A 13,220-nucleotide genomic window follows, 5' to 3' on the forward strand; every position below is an offset into this window, starting at 1 on the left:
GCTGACCCCTGAGGGGTGGGGGCATTGCGTGTGTGTATACACAAGTGTGTGTGTTTAACTAATGGTGTTTTCAGAGACCTGACCTTACGAAGTTCTAACTGGCTGCAGTCCTGGACTCAGTACACTAGACAATGCCCTGCAGAGATTAAAGACCATCCTTAGTAGGATCTGATTTAAGCAACTTTGTAGTCCACAGAAAGGCAATATAGAACCAGCAGGAGCTTTGAAACAATGGGAGGAGATTGGCATTGTTACCCATGGGGACTGCACATGGGTTGGGTTTGAGTGCTCTGGAGTCAGATGAAAGTGAGTTCAAATCTTGCCTCAGATCTTGGCTAGAGGTTTACCCTGGCTAAGTAAAAAAATGGGACCACCTCAGAGGGCTGCTTTCACACCTGTTGAGATGATGTATGCAAAATAGGATAGTCAGTGCCTGGCACATAATAAATGCTTCGTCAATGGCAGTCTCATACATGCTGATTTGTAGAGATCTTATTCAGTTGATTGTCACCCATTTTGATACCTTATTACGCTTATGGAGTTGCAAATGCAACTTATTTCAGCTGTATGTGGAGGCATTACTATTGTTCATCAATTTCTAGTTCTCTCTTTCTTCCTGGATGTATAGGGGACTACCCTTCCCAGCTTCCCTTGCAGCTAAGCAGAGCCATGAGACTCGTTCTGGCCAATGAAACGTGAGTGGAAGTGATGTGCACCACTTCTGGTTGAGAGAGTGAAAAAGCCACAGCTAGGTCTCCAGTTTCTACCCTGCACCAGGATCGGGGCCACAGGCTGCGGGAGCTATGTCCCAAGATGGCAGAGCTCTTGTAGCCTGGGGTCCTGAGTGATTGGGGGGAGCACAGCACTCCTCCCTGCTACCACCACACACACACGCACACACACGCGCATACGCACACACGCATGCATGCACACACGCACGTATGCACACACACACGCACACGCACACACACACACGTGCACACACACATGCAAGGCTGGACATGCCATGTGATCATGAAGGAGACAAACCACTGAAAATCTCTTTTATTTAGTACTCAGCCCATTCTGTCTTAAAATTTTTATTTTATTTATTTATGGCTGTGTTCGGTCTTCATTTCTGCGCGAGGGCTTTCTCTAGTTGTGGCAAGCGGGGGCCACTCTTCATCGCGGTGCGTGGGCCTCTCACCATCGCGGCCTCTCTTCTTGTGGAGCACAGGCTCCAGATGCACAGGCTCAGTAATTGTGGCTCAGGGGTCCAGTTGCTCCGCGGCATGTGGGATCTTCCCAGACCAGGGCTCGAACCCGTGTCCCCTGCATTGGCAGGCAGATTCTCAACCACTGCGCCACCAGGGAAGCCCCCATTCTATCTTGACTAGTACAGATTGCCAGAATCCGGAGGCAAATTTGATACAGTGGAAACAAATGTCTCCAATTTCTATTGAAATTAAAGTCAGGGCTCATAAAATTATGATTGTACCCTTGCTTGTACCCTTATTAAGAGATTATAATCTTCTATCTAACAAAGACTGATATCCTGTTAATCAGAGTGAGGTGTTTTTCTGTAATACTACACGTTCAGCAGTTTCCATTTCTATTGTGTTGTTGTTAATGCATTTAGATCTTGGAAACATTCCTTATAGCCCAGTGTGTACCTTACCACAAATCTATCAAATCAAAAACATATATATATATATATACACACACACACACACAGGTATATAAACTATATATATGTGTGTATATATATATACATGGTTTTTGAGAATTACATAACTCAGGCTAAAGGGGCTAATGGTGAATCTAGAAAAAGCTGAGTCGGGGGTCTGGTCTAGGGTTTTAGGAATGCTCCGCACAATTCACCATCTTTGAGAAGCTGAGAGGATTTGCCAGGGAGGACTGTGCATTGGCCCCACCGTGCGTGCAGTAAGGACATCAAGGCTTCTTCCCTCATCTGGAAATGAGACAGAGTGTCCAGCAGGGAAAAAAAACACACACCCATAAATGAAGGAGACTAGAGAATACACTGCTGTCTAGGGCAGTGGTTCTCAAATTTCAGTGTGTATCGTCCCCTGGAGGTCTTGTTCACACAGGCGGCTGGGCTCCACCCGGGAGCTTCTGATTCAGCAGGTCTGGGGTGGAGCTGAGAATCTGCATTTCTAGCAGGCACTCAGGTGATACTGCAGCTGGTGCTCCAGGAACCACGCACTGAGAACTGCCGCTCCAGAGCCCTGTTTGTCCAGAGGTGGTCTCTGCATTAATAGCATCTGCATCACCCGGGAGCTTGTTAGGTGTGCAGAGTCTCAGGCCCTGCCCCAGACCTCCTTCCCCTCTTCCTTCCTTTATCCTCTTGTGACTTTGGACCAGATCATCTCCCTAAGCCTCCTTTTCAAAGGAGCCTAATAACTGGATCTACCTCTTAGGATTGTTTTGTATTGTTAATGTGCATAAAATTCTTAGAACAACTGTGGGCATATATTCTCCTATGAAGCTTTTCAAGTCTTGGCTTCTATCATGATTTCTTATATGGATGTCTAAACACAACCTGTGGGCTGTGCTGATGGCTGAACTTGCGAATCAATGTCTCATTTATCTCTGCATCTTGATAGCACTTGGCACAAGTCCTTTGGTACCTTAGATGCTCAGTAAGTGTTGGGTGAATGAATGAACATGCAGGTGTCTGTGTGTTCGCTCTACCTTTCAGCAGAAGGAGGGATGTACACACTCAGGTCCTGGGGTGGAAGGAGCTCAGAGCATTGGAGGACCCAAAAGAAGACCAGGGCACTGCAGGAAGGGAGGGGGATGGACGGAGGGTTGAAGAGCTCAGAGAGATGGGCGGGGCCAGATCATACAGTGCTTTTCCTACCATATTAAGGAATTGGAAATGCAAACCTCTGTTTCAAATTAAACATTATGAGCACTCTAACAGTCCTCTGAAGATTCTCTCCTGAAACTGCCTCTGAGCTGCCATGTTTTTGAAAACTGTGTTTATGTGGCAGCTGCTGCCATGAAGCTTTGTGTTTTGTGATTACTCCTCTCGCTAACAGCTGTTGGTTGCTTCTAGAACTCTGTTTACCTAATTTGGTTAGGCTGGTACGCAGACAAATGGGTTTTGATATGATAAATGGTCCATGAAAGTGAGAGGAGAAGACATACAACACTCATTTCCATTCTATCCAGGAATAAATAAAAAGGTTACCAGCTGTGAAAAACCACCAGATTAGAAGCAGATTTCTGATTGTCAGCCTGCTGGGAGATAATCTTGTCAGCGTGACCTGCAAAAGTGGTCATAATTTGCAATTATGTACCAGCCTTTCTCTTAGGACACACAAATGCTTTCTAAATATTTCCCTAATGTCAGTGAGGCAGAGATGCTGGGATATTTTCATTTTGCAATTAAAAAGTCATCTTAAAAAGAAGCACTTTAATAATCCTTCTCAGGCTGCGCATTTGGAAAGCTTCTCAAGCCGGTGGTTTGGGGAGGGGAATGACTACCTGATTGTGTCCCTGGACACCTAAAAGCTTGGTGCTTGCGTGTGTGTTTCTATGCTGGCCTCTTCGTTGAATTCTGGAGCAGGCAGCTTTGGTTTCCTTTACAAGGCTGCCCTGTGAGATAGATTGGATGGAGCAAAAGCACTTTAACCCATGCGTCCTTCAGAACCAGCCATACCTTACTGAGTCCTGAAGGTCAAGAGGAATCATGGCGGCCAACTCCTTGTTGATGTCACTCCAAGAACTTTCCACAAGCTTGCTCGAAGAGGGTGTCTTATTCATGGGCTGCTGAGCGAAGTGTTTTCTTTTTTGGTTGTTGGTTCAAAAACTTTTCTAGAACAGAGACCAGGAGGTTTTCCAGTCACCAATGAGAGCCAGGCCTCTGTGCCAGGGCTATGGCAAGGGCTCCTGCTAGCAGCCGCGAGAAATGTAGGCTCTAACCTTGGTTTTGACAACCACTCACACTGCATGCCTTCAGGAAAATCATCTAACTCCCCTGAAACATTTTCTTCCTTTACCTAAAATGCGTATCTTCTAAGAGTGTTGAGAATACCAAACGAGGTAACAGAAGTACAAGCAGTTTGAAAATCACAAAGGGATGCACATATCTGGGGAAGGATTTTTATCATGTTATATGGAAAAGAGGCCTAAGCTCAGGCATTCTGACCCCTTTTCTATGCTGACCCAGATATAAGCGCTGCCCCATCATCCAAGTCTGTTCCCCCTCGAACTGGAGGGGCAAGTCCATGGTACACACACTCTCTTTCTCTTCCATTGTTCCCCCATCATAATTGCTGTCAGTTGTCATCACAGAACCCATGCAGAGCTGAGTCTGTCTTGGTACAACACTCTTGACAGCCGATTAAAGTTACAACAGTTCCATTACCATGGTCATCCGAAATGAAATGAAACTGTCCATGCACCTCTAGTACTTCCTGATAGCTCTTCCAACGCCCCTGCAACTTGCAAAGGGGGTAGACTGGAATGACTACGTAGTTACCACCCAGCAGAGCATTGTTTGGCAGAAATATTTAGTCTCTGGGGAGGGTCCCTGGTGGAAGGTGCCAGAGAGTGATGGTCACCCAACGTTGTGTCTGTTTCTCAGCCCTGCTGTCAAGACCTGTAGGACTAGTCCTGACCAACAGCCTTTGAACAGAAGTGGCCTGTGTCGCTTCTGGGCCAAAGCATGGAAGGGCCTCCTGGCAGCTCTTCCCTGGGTCTTACTACTGAGGAGGCCATGAGTTCCACAGGGCACAGCTACCAGATGGTAAAGTATTCATTATCTCAGGCTGCTGGGGGACAATTTGCTTGGGCTGCTGTAAACAAGGTATCACAAACTGAGTGGGTTAAATAACAGAATTGTGTGGTCTCACAGTTCTGGAAGTTAGAAGTATCAACACATGGTCAAGGTGTCATCAGGGTTGGTTCCTTCTGATGGCTGTGAGGGAGAACCTATTCCATGCCTCTCACCCAGCTTCTAGTGGTTTGCTTCCAATCTTTGGCATTCCTTGGCTTGTAGAAACATCACCCCATCTCTGCTTTCATCTTTACATGGCTCTCTCCCTGTGTGCATCTGTCTCCCAACTTCCCCCTTTTATAAGGACGCCAGTCATATTGGATTAAAGGCCCACCTTACTCCAGGAGACCTCATCTTAACAAGTTACATGATGACCTTACTACCAAATAAGGTCACATTCTGAGGTTAGGGCATCAATATATGCATTTTGGGGGAACACAATTCAAACCCAAAACAGCGTTGGCCTACATTGGATATGTTGTATGAGTTAAAAATACACTTCTGTTTTAAGCAACTGAGATTTGAAGGTTGTTTGTTGTATGAGCATTGTCTCACTTGTCCTAATTAACACCAGAAGTTTAAATTATATGCACGGTAAGTAATCAGCTTGCTCATAGGGGGCATGAAGTTGAGAGCAGCGTTTCTTCTGAGAGGTGGGCTCTCCCAGATGTGAGTGCCTTACAGGTTGGTGATGGCTCACCTCCTCACAGCCTCACAGAAATGGAGCTTCCTGGTTGGCTACCTAAACCAGGTCATGCCTTGGACCATGCCTTTAGACCATGTCTATACCAGGTCCTTCATCCCTCACTTTTAACTTCCTGAGAAGCATCACAAAACAAAGACAGAAAGAAAAGAAAAATACTCTTTTCTTGGGACCAAAGGACAGATAATCCATGTATTAGCACTATGCCGTCAAAGAAGAGTCTCCAGAGATCTCCTAGTTCAAGTGACTCAGCTGTAGATGAGGAAATTGTCATCTTGACAGGTGAAGGGGCCCCTTGTCCAAAGTCATGGGGTTAATATGAGGCAGAGCTGGAGAGAGGTATTGGAGCAAGTGAGAGCCAAATACATTTTTTGGCTTTGAGCACTGCTATGTTTAAATGTTTGTATTCCTTCAAAGTTCACGTGTTGAAACTTATTGCCCAAAGTGTTGGTATCAGGAGGTGGAGCCTTTGGGAGGTGATGGGGTCATGAGGGTGCTGCCTGCATGAGTGGGATTAATGTTCTTATATAAGAGACCCTGCTGAGCTCCCTAGTCCTTCCACTTTGTGGGGATATAATGAGAAGTCTGTGACCTGGAAGAGGTTCCCCCGCCCGACTGTGCTGGCACCGTGATCTTGGACATCCAGCCTTCAGAACTTTGAAAAGTAAATTTCTGTTGTTTATAAGCCACCCAGTCTGCAGTATTTTGTTATAGGGGCCTCAGCAGACTAAGACAAGCAGCTTATACTTCAGCAATGGGAATCAGTATAAGTATGACTTTCATAAAGATGAACCAGAAAGATAAGTGTCTTGCAATAACAACTGAGCACTTGAAATGTGGCTACAATGAATTGAGGTATGCTGCAGTGTAAAATACGCACCAAATTTTGAAGACTTAGTAGGAAAACTTAATCATTTTGTTAATTAGGATCACATGCTCAAATGATAGATGAGATGAAATATGTTATTAACATTAATTTCTTCTGTTTCTTTTTACTTTTTAGACATATGGCTACTACATTATGTAAAGTTACAATGTGGCTTGCAATTGTAGCACACATTATATTTTTATTGGTTAGTGCTGACTCAGGGTGATTGTTAAAATGCAGATTCCAGAACCTTGGTCTAAACAAAGTGAATAGAATCTTTGGTTTTGTGGCTCAGGATTAATTTTTAAAAGATTCCCCAGTAACTCTGTTGCAGGCTACATTTTGAGCTTAGAATATGCCACGAATTAGCTAGAGATCGCTGACAGCTGCCCCTTAAGTTCACCATAGTCTGTACCATTCCCTATTGTCTGTCCTCTAGTCATTGAAGCTGAGCATCCCTTTCCATCATTGTGAGACAAACATTAACACAAGTGAGAGAAAGATGAGAGGGAAATTTTTTATTTACCTACATCTCAAACTTTGGGAAAAAATAAGAATCATCTTCATTTCCACAAATACTCCCTCCCATTTTTCTTGAAACACAGAATATGCTAAATGTTTGTTTGGCAGTGCCTGGGGATAGTGGGGATTTTTTCCAGCCTCCTTCATTAGGCTGAAGGAGAGCTGGTCTGCCTGACCTCTCTGGCCACGGAAGTTAGATTCCATCTAACCAATGGTCCAATGGTCCCCTCCCCCTCTGGTACATGTGATTCTATCTGGGTTGGTGAGAAATTATAACTCTTATTTTCCTTTTTTGCTAAGATTCTTCTCTTCTCTTTTACACTGGATTTCTGGGAAAATGAGAGGAAGCCTTAAATCATGTTTGTGATTTTTTTCCCGTCGTGTATGAGTCTTTGGCTCCAGGTAATGGTTATTCATTTAGACGAGAAAAACCTATTTCACACCCTCCTGGAACTAGGAAAATAGCCTTTCATCATATTAATAAAGTAGAGTTAAGGAATCAAGAAGAAATATTATCCTGGATTCTTGATTCTTCTTCAGTATACCAACTGACTTCTATAAATTTAGAAATAGTCTGTGAATAACAGTATAATTTCTATTTGATTTTTAATACTGTAAGTAGATGTGTGTGTGTGTAGATTTTGAGATTAATATTTTTCAGATAAAGGAATACTATAAATCTGCCTAGAAAACTTGGTAAAAAGAAGATAATTAAGGGAGAAAATAGAAATAACCTGAAATACCACCATGCAGAAATACTTATAGTATTTACATTTGTCTGTAACTTTTTTTACATATTTTAACTCATATATTCGTTTTTATGAATGGTATTTTATTTCATTTCTTTCCAATTTCATTTTAATTTTTTTTTACACTAATTATGATTTCTAACATTGATATGATACTACTACCATCCATAGTCAAATTTTCTCAATTGTCCTAAAGCTGTCCTTTTTTTTTTTTTGGCTGCGCTGAGCAGCTTGCGGGATCTTAGTTCCTGACCAGGGATTGAACCCGGGTGGCTGCAGTGAAAGCTCAGAGTCCTAACCACTGGACCACCAGGGAATTCCCTCATATATTCTTAGAAAGGTGTTTTCCGACATACAAATAGGAGTATGCTACACTATATACAGTTTTATATCCTTCTTTTTATCACTAAACATTGTATAGCATGGACTTTTCTCCAGATCATGTTTTTTCAAAAATATAGTTTTAATATTTGAATAAAACTTGCATTTTTGATGGAATGAAGTTTGAGTCAGTTTGTGTTATATCAGTGTAGGCTAAGAATATGATGTCATTAAAGTTATTCTCTCTCAAAGGATGATGATGTTGAGGATGACACTGATGCTAATTACAACCTCTAAAAAAAGTGCCTTTTCATCTCTCTTTCTGCCAGAGAGTAGGAGTCTTTCTGTTCCATTTGGTAGAGTGAATAGCTGCTGACTTTTCCTGTATTTAACATGGAATATGAGGCTGCAGTTTACAGTCCCAGATGTTTTTCTCTGTAGATCAAGTGACCCCTCATTACATATCAGTGGGAGCAGCATAAAACAGGATTTTTGAGGGCAGGCTACAGGGGTTTAAATCCCAGCTCCACTATTTGTAGGCTGTGTGACCTGGGGCTAGTTTCTTACCCTCTCTGATCCTTACTTTTCTCATCTGTAAAACATGGATAAAACCCTTTCTGCCAAAGTGGGAGTCTTTCTATTCCATTTTGTAGGGTGAACAGTTACTGACTTTTCCTGTATTTATTATGGAATATGAGGCTGCAATTTATACTCCCAGATATTTTCTCTTTCAATCAAGTGTCCCCCTCATTACCCAATCAGCAGGAGTGACATAAAACAGGATTTTTGAGCATGGGACACAGGGGTTTAAACCCCAGCTCCATTCTTTGTAGGCTGCCTGACTTGGGGCTAGTTTCTTACCCTCTCTGATCCTTACTTTTCTCATCTGTAAAATGTGGATAATCCAGTGACTTCCTCATCGGGCTGTTGTGTGGATTAAATGTGATGATAAATATAACATTTTAGTGAATTCTAAACAAATAGTAAGACTTCAATCAATGGTGGAAATTCTCCTCCTCCTTCTTACCATCATCCTCATCATCTTCACATTTTACTTGGATATTTTCTCTCTCTCTCTCTCTCTCTCTCTCTCGAGCATGAAAACCTCTCAAAAAGCAGAAGTTCTCCTGTGACATATCTTGTCTGACCTTCACTGGGCATCGTGTCCCATACTTAGATGCAGTTGCTTAACAAATGTTTATCGATCATTTCATACGTCTTTTGCCTTCTCTATAAATAGACATTTTTACTTCAAAGACTACGTCCCAGGCATTGCTGCAAGAAACAGAGCCATTTTGTACATGGTAGTGGTACAGTCACACTTGATTATGTTACTAATTTATTCCTCAAATATACCAACGAATCTGTCTTCTCACATCGTCATATGCACCCACTGTGCACTAGGCCGGAACCGAACGCTGGCAAGTTGGCCCCTGCCATCAAGAAGCCCAAAGTCTAATATCTCTTTTGTGTTGGTGATGTGCTCAGCATTTGGCTAGTTTTCTATTTTTAGCACAGAGCAATTTCCAAAGACTTTACCTGCCGGACTGCTTTTGCTGGTGGTGGCTGGTAAACCTCCAGTTTGAGCAGCAGTGTCTTTCTGGTCTTAGCAATTTCAGTAATACCTGAATGAAAAGGAAGTTTAACTTTGTAGGGGAATTCTGTATTTAAATATACGACACAAATCATACAGTTCAGGTATGTTAGTTAAAGATAAATCTGTTAGCGTGATTGGAATTCCTCATTACTTCTTCCTTCCTCTCGTTGATACTTTCGCGTCTCTAAGAAAGCGTGCAGTGGTCCAGTTGTCAGTGATGAGATTGACAAAGTCTGGTGCTGAGACCTGGCCGTGTCATTGTTGTTGAAGACAAGTTCGTGTGCCCAGTGCCCAGTGAGGCCAAACACACTGAAATGTTGGAGTTTGGAGTGGAGAAAGGATTATGTATTGCAGGGCCATGCAAGGAGAACAGGGCGGCCGCTGCTCAAAAGACCGGATGGGTTTCAGGGAAGAAGCTGTTATAGAAGCAGCATTTGCGGGGGAGGGCTGCAGGTGTGTGACCCTCCTCTGATTCTCTAGCGGTGAGATAACAGGATGACTTTCTGGGAATCTCAGCCATCCACCTTCTGGTTCCAACCAGTCTGGGCTTGTGCTCAGCCTGAGGTCACCATCCTCTGCAGGGGTGGAGGCCTTAGTTCTGAAGGAAGAACTCAGAGATCTGTATCAGATTTCTCTACGCAGCTCCCGCCCCGCCCCCAGGAAGAATGGGCGCCAGGTCCCATGCTGCACTATTGTTTCTTTCTGCATTTCCTCACTCCCCTAATTAGTAGCTGTTTGAATCTGCCCTTTGGAACTCAGGGAAGGTCTAGGAGGCTGAAACCTTTTTCCTACAAACAAGCAATGGGGGACACAAAAAGGCCTTGGTACTTGGGAGGGCCTTACAGGGTCCTGCTTGGTTTCAGCCTGCCCATTTCTTTTCCTCCCCCTCCACCTCTACCCTTTTATTTATACTATTCTTTCTACTCCTTTCCTTGTATCAAAAATAAAGGCATTCTCCATGGCCCAATTCAAGATTCACCAAGGAACACTTTTTGACAGAAAACGAGGTAGCTGCCTCAGGGCTCATGACAACCCCTGTTTGCAGTTATTACTAATTATCTTAACTGTGCAATTAACATCTCTATTTTCTATTGCCTAATTAGGCTAAATAATAAACTTGTGATTTCCGTGAGTTAGCCAGGATTTCCGTCCTATCTGAAGTAGCGATCCCCTGCTTTTCTTTTCATTGCCTATAACTGTGAAACTGAAATTTCACTGTACATTTTTACATTTATTTATTTGTTGTCTGTCTAACCCACTAGAAGATAAACACTATGGGAAAAGGGCTTATGTTGAGTTTACTGCTGTATCTCCAGTACCTAAACAGCACCTGGCTCATGGTCGGTACTCAATAAACACTTGTTGAATGAATGAATATATTTTCAAGAATTGACTAGTGTACAAGATAAAGGTGGCACCCAACCTCTTGTGTGTCTCTTGCTGAAGAAAACTGTGGTGGCAGCAATAAAAACGAACCCAAAGGTGCTATACTTTCCTCATCCTTTGCTTCTTGAACCTGACCCTCTCCAGCTCCATTGCTACTGCCCAAATCTAAGCCACAGACATTTCCCCATGTGGGGAATGGCCTAGTGTCTCTGCATCCTTCCATTTCAACCTGTTCCTCTGCACAGCAGCAAAAGAGATCTTCTTAAATTTGAATTGCATCTTGGCAGTCTACTTAAAATCCTTCAAACACAAAACTCTCAGAAGATAATCCAAACTGGAACCAAGGTCTTCGAGGCCCAGCACAACTGTCCCTTTCTTTGTTGGTCAGTGTCACCTCATGCCTCTCTTTTTTTTGGCCTGCTGTGCTCCAACCACATTGTTTTTCCGTCAGTGCCTGGAATGTGCCAAGCTCTTTTCCACCCCAGGACCTTTGCATATGTCCCCTGCACCGGGAATGCTCTCCCCCTCAACTCCTTCCCTTTAGGGGAAGATGTCACCTCTTCAGAGATACCTCCCATCATGCCCATTCTATTAGTCTTTCCGCCAACTGCTCTTTGTTTTTTCTCCTTTGCCCGTTTTATCGCCTTTAATTATTTATTTTCCCCTCTTGTCTGCACCACGAGAGTATAAACTGCAGGAGGGGAAAGGTGGTAGCTGTAGCTGCACTGTTGTCTGCCTAGTACTGACCACTGTGCTGATAATTAAATACCAAGTAAGTGCTTGTATTCATTTCCTGTCTATCACCACTGTAACAAATTGCCACAACTTTGTGACAGAGCAATGCAAATATATTGTCTTATAGTTCAGGAGGTCAGAAGTACAAAAGGGGTTTCACTGGGGTAGAACCAAGGTGTTGGCAGGCTCTGGATGTTCTAGGGGAGAACTGTCTCCTTGCTCTTTCCATCTTGTAGAGGCTGCCTTCATTCAGTGGCTCATGGACCCCCTTTTTCCATCTTCAAAGCCAGCAGTGTTGCATCTCTGTGTGCCTTTCTTTTCTAATCATATATTCCTTTGACTCTCTACTTCTGCTGCCCTCTTGCACTTTTAAGAACCTTGTGACTTTGGGACTAGTGTCCCAAAGAACTGTCTTCTCTGAGTTAGGATTCAAGCTTCTCTTGTGATTACATTGGGCATACCTGGATAATCCAGGCTGACCTCACTATTTTATTTATTTTTTGAGTTAAATACTCCTTTTTTTAAAAAATTGAAGTATAGTTGATTTACAATGTGGTGTAAGTTTCAGGCGTACAGCAAAGTGATTCAGTTATACATATATATAATACATTTCTATTCTTTTTCATATTCTTCTCCCTTATAGGTTATTACAAAATATTAAGTATAGTTCCCTGTGCTATACAGTAGGTTCTTGTTGGTTTTCTGTTTTATATATAGTAATGTGTATATGTTAATCCCAATAATCTCACTATTTTAAAGTTAGCAGATGAGCACTTTTAATTCCATCTGTAACCTTAATTCCCTTTGCCATGTAATTTAACAAATTCACAGGTTCTGGGGATTAGAAGATGGACACCTTGGGGGACCATTATTCTGCCTTGAATAAATAAATGGCCAACTGTTCTTTGTGGGCAAGTGGCTGCATTTAAATTTCTTTTGTTGCTTCTGTGCCTACCCAAGCCAGGCCAATATTCAGGCTCAGTAGTTACTGTGATAGGCACTTTCTGATTCCCAGAGAAATACAGCAGGCTCAGACAGGAGTTCTTTTAATTATCAGCCTTAGAAGAGGACCCGGAGACCGTCAAGGTACTAGGTGAAGAGGTTTTTTAAGATCTAATTAAATATCTACTATTCCTTGTAAGGTATGAGATTTATAGTTGGTGCCCCTGGAATTGGCACGGTTTCTTCTAGAGTGACAAATGTAGGCATTATAAACGTTTGTACCTAAGGTGATTCCAACCAAGGTGATTAATTTCTGGGAGATTAATACAGGGAAGCCGAAGGCCATGTTTTGCAATCAGGCAGACTGCTCTTGCCCCGACCTGGATTGAATTACAGCTTTGGAGTGGGAAAAAAATATGGAGATAGCAATTTCATGAGTCGCGTACACATGGCTGCACCCTCCCCTCTGAGGTGAAGGAGTGGAATGAAGTAGTGTGTTTTCTGGGAAAAGCTGCTGATACCCAGCCTCCCATAATTTCACATGCTTTTCTCAAGGACAACACAGCAAAGACATTCCGTTGCGAGATGGGTTTTTCTTGGAGGAGACCTTG

General features: G+C 43.0%; 1 long non-coding RNA gene across 3 annotated transcripts in view; it reads left to right on the forward strand.

The window, feature by feature from the left end:
* The window catches only part of LOC130705753 (uncharacterized), a 101,724-nt gene that overhangs the window by 9,702 nt on the left and 78,802 nt on the right, over positions 1–13,220 (forward strand). The window lies entirely within an intron of this gene.

The sequence above is a fragment of the Balaenoptera acutorostrata genome, chromosome 19 (genome assembly GCF_949987535.1).
Source record: "Balaenoptera acutorostrata chromosome 19, mBalAcu1.1, whole genome shotgun sequence".
Lineage (NCBI taxonomy): Eukaryota > Metazoa > Chordata > Mammalia > Artiodactyla > Balaenopteridae > Balaenoptera > Balaenoptera acutorostrata.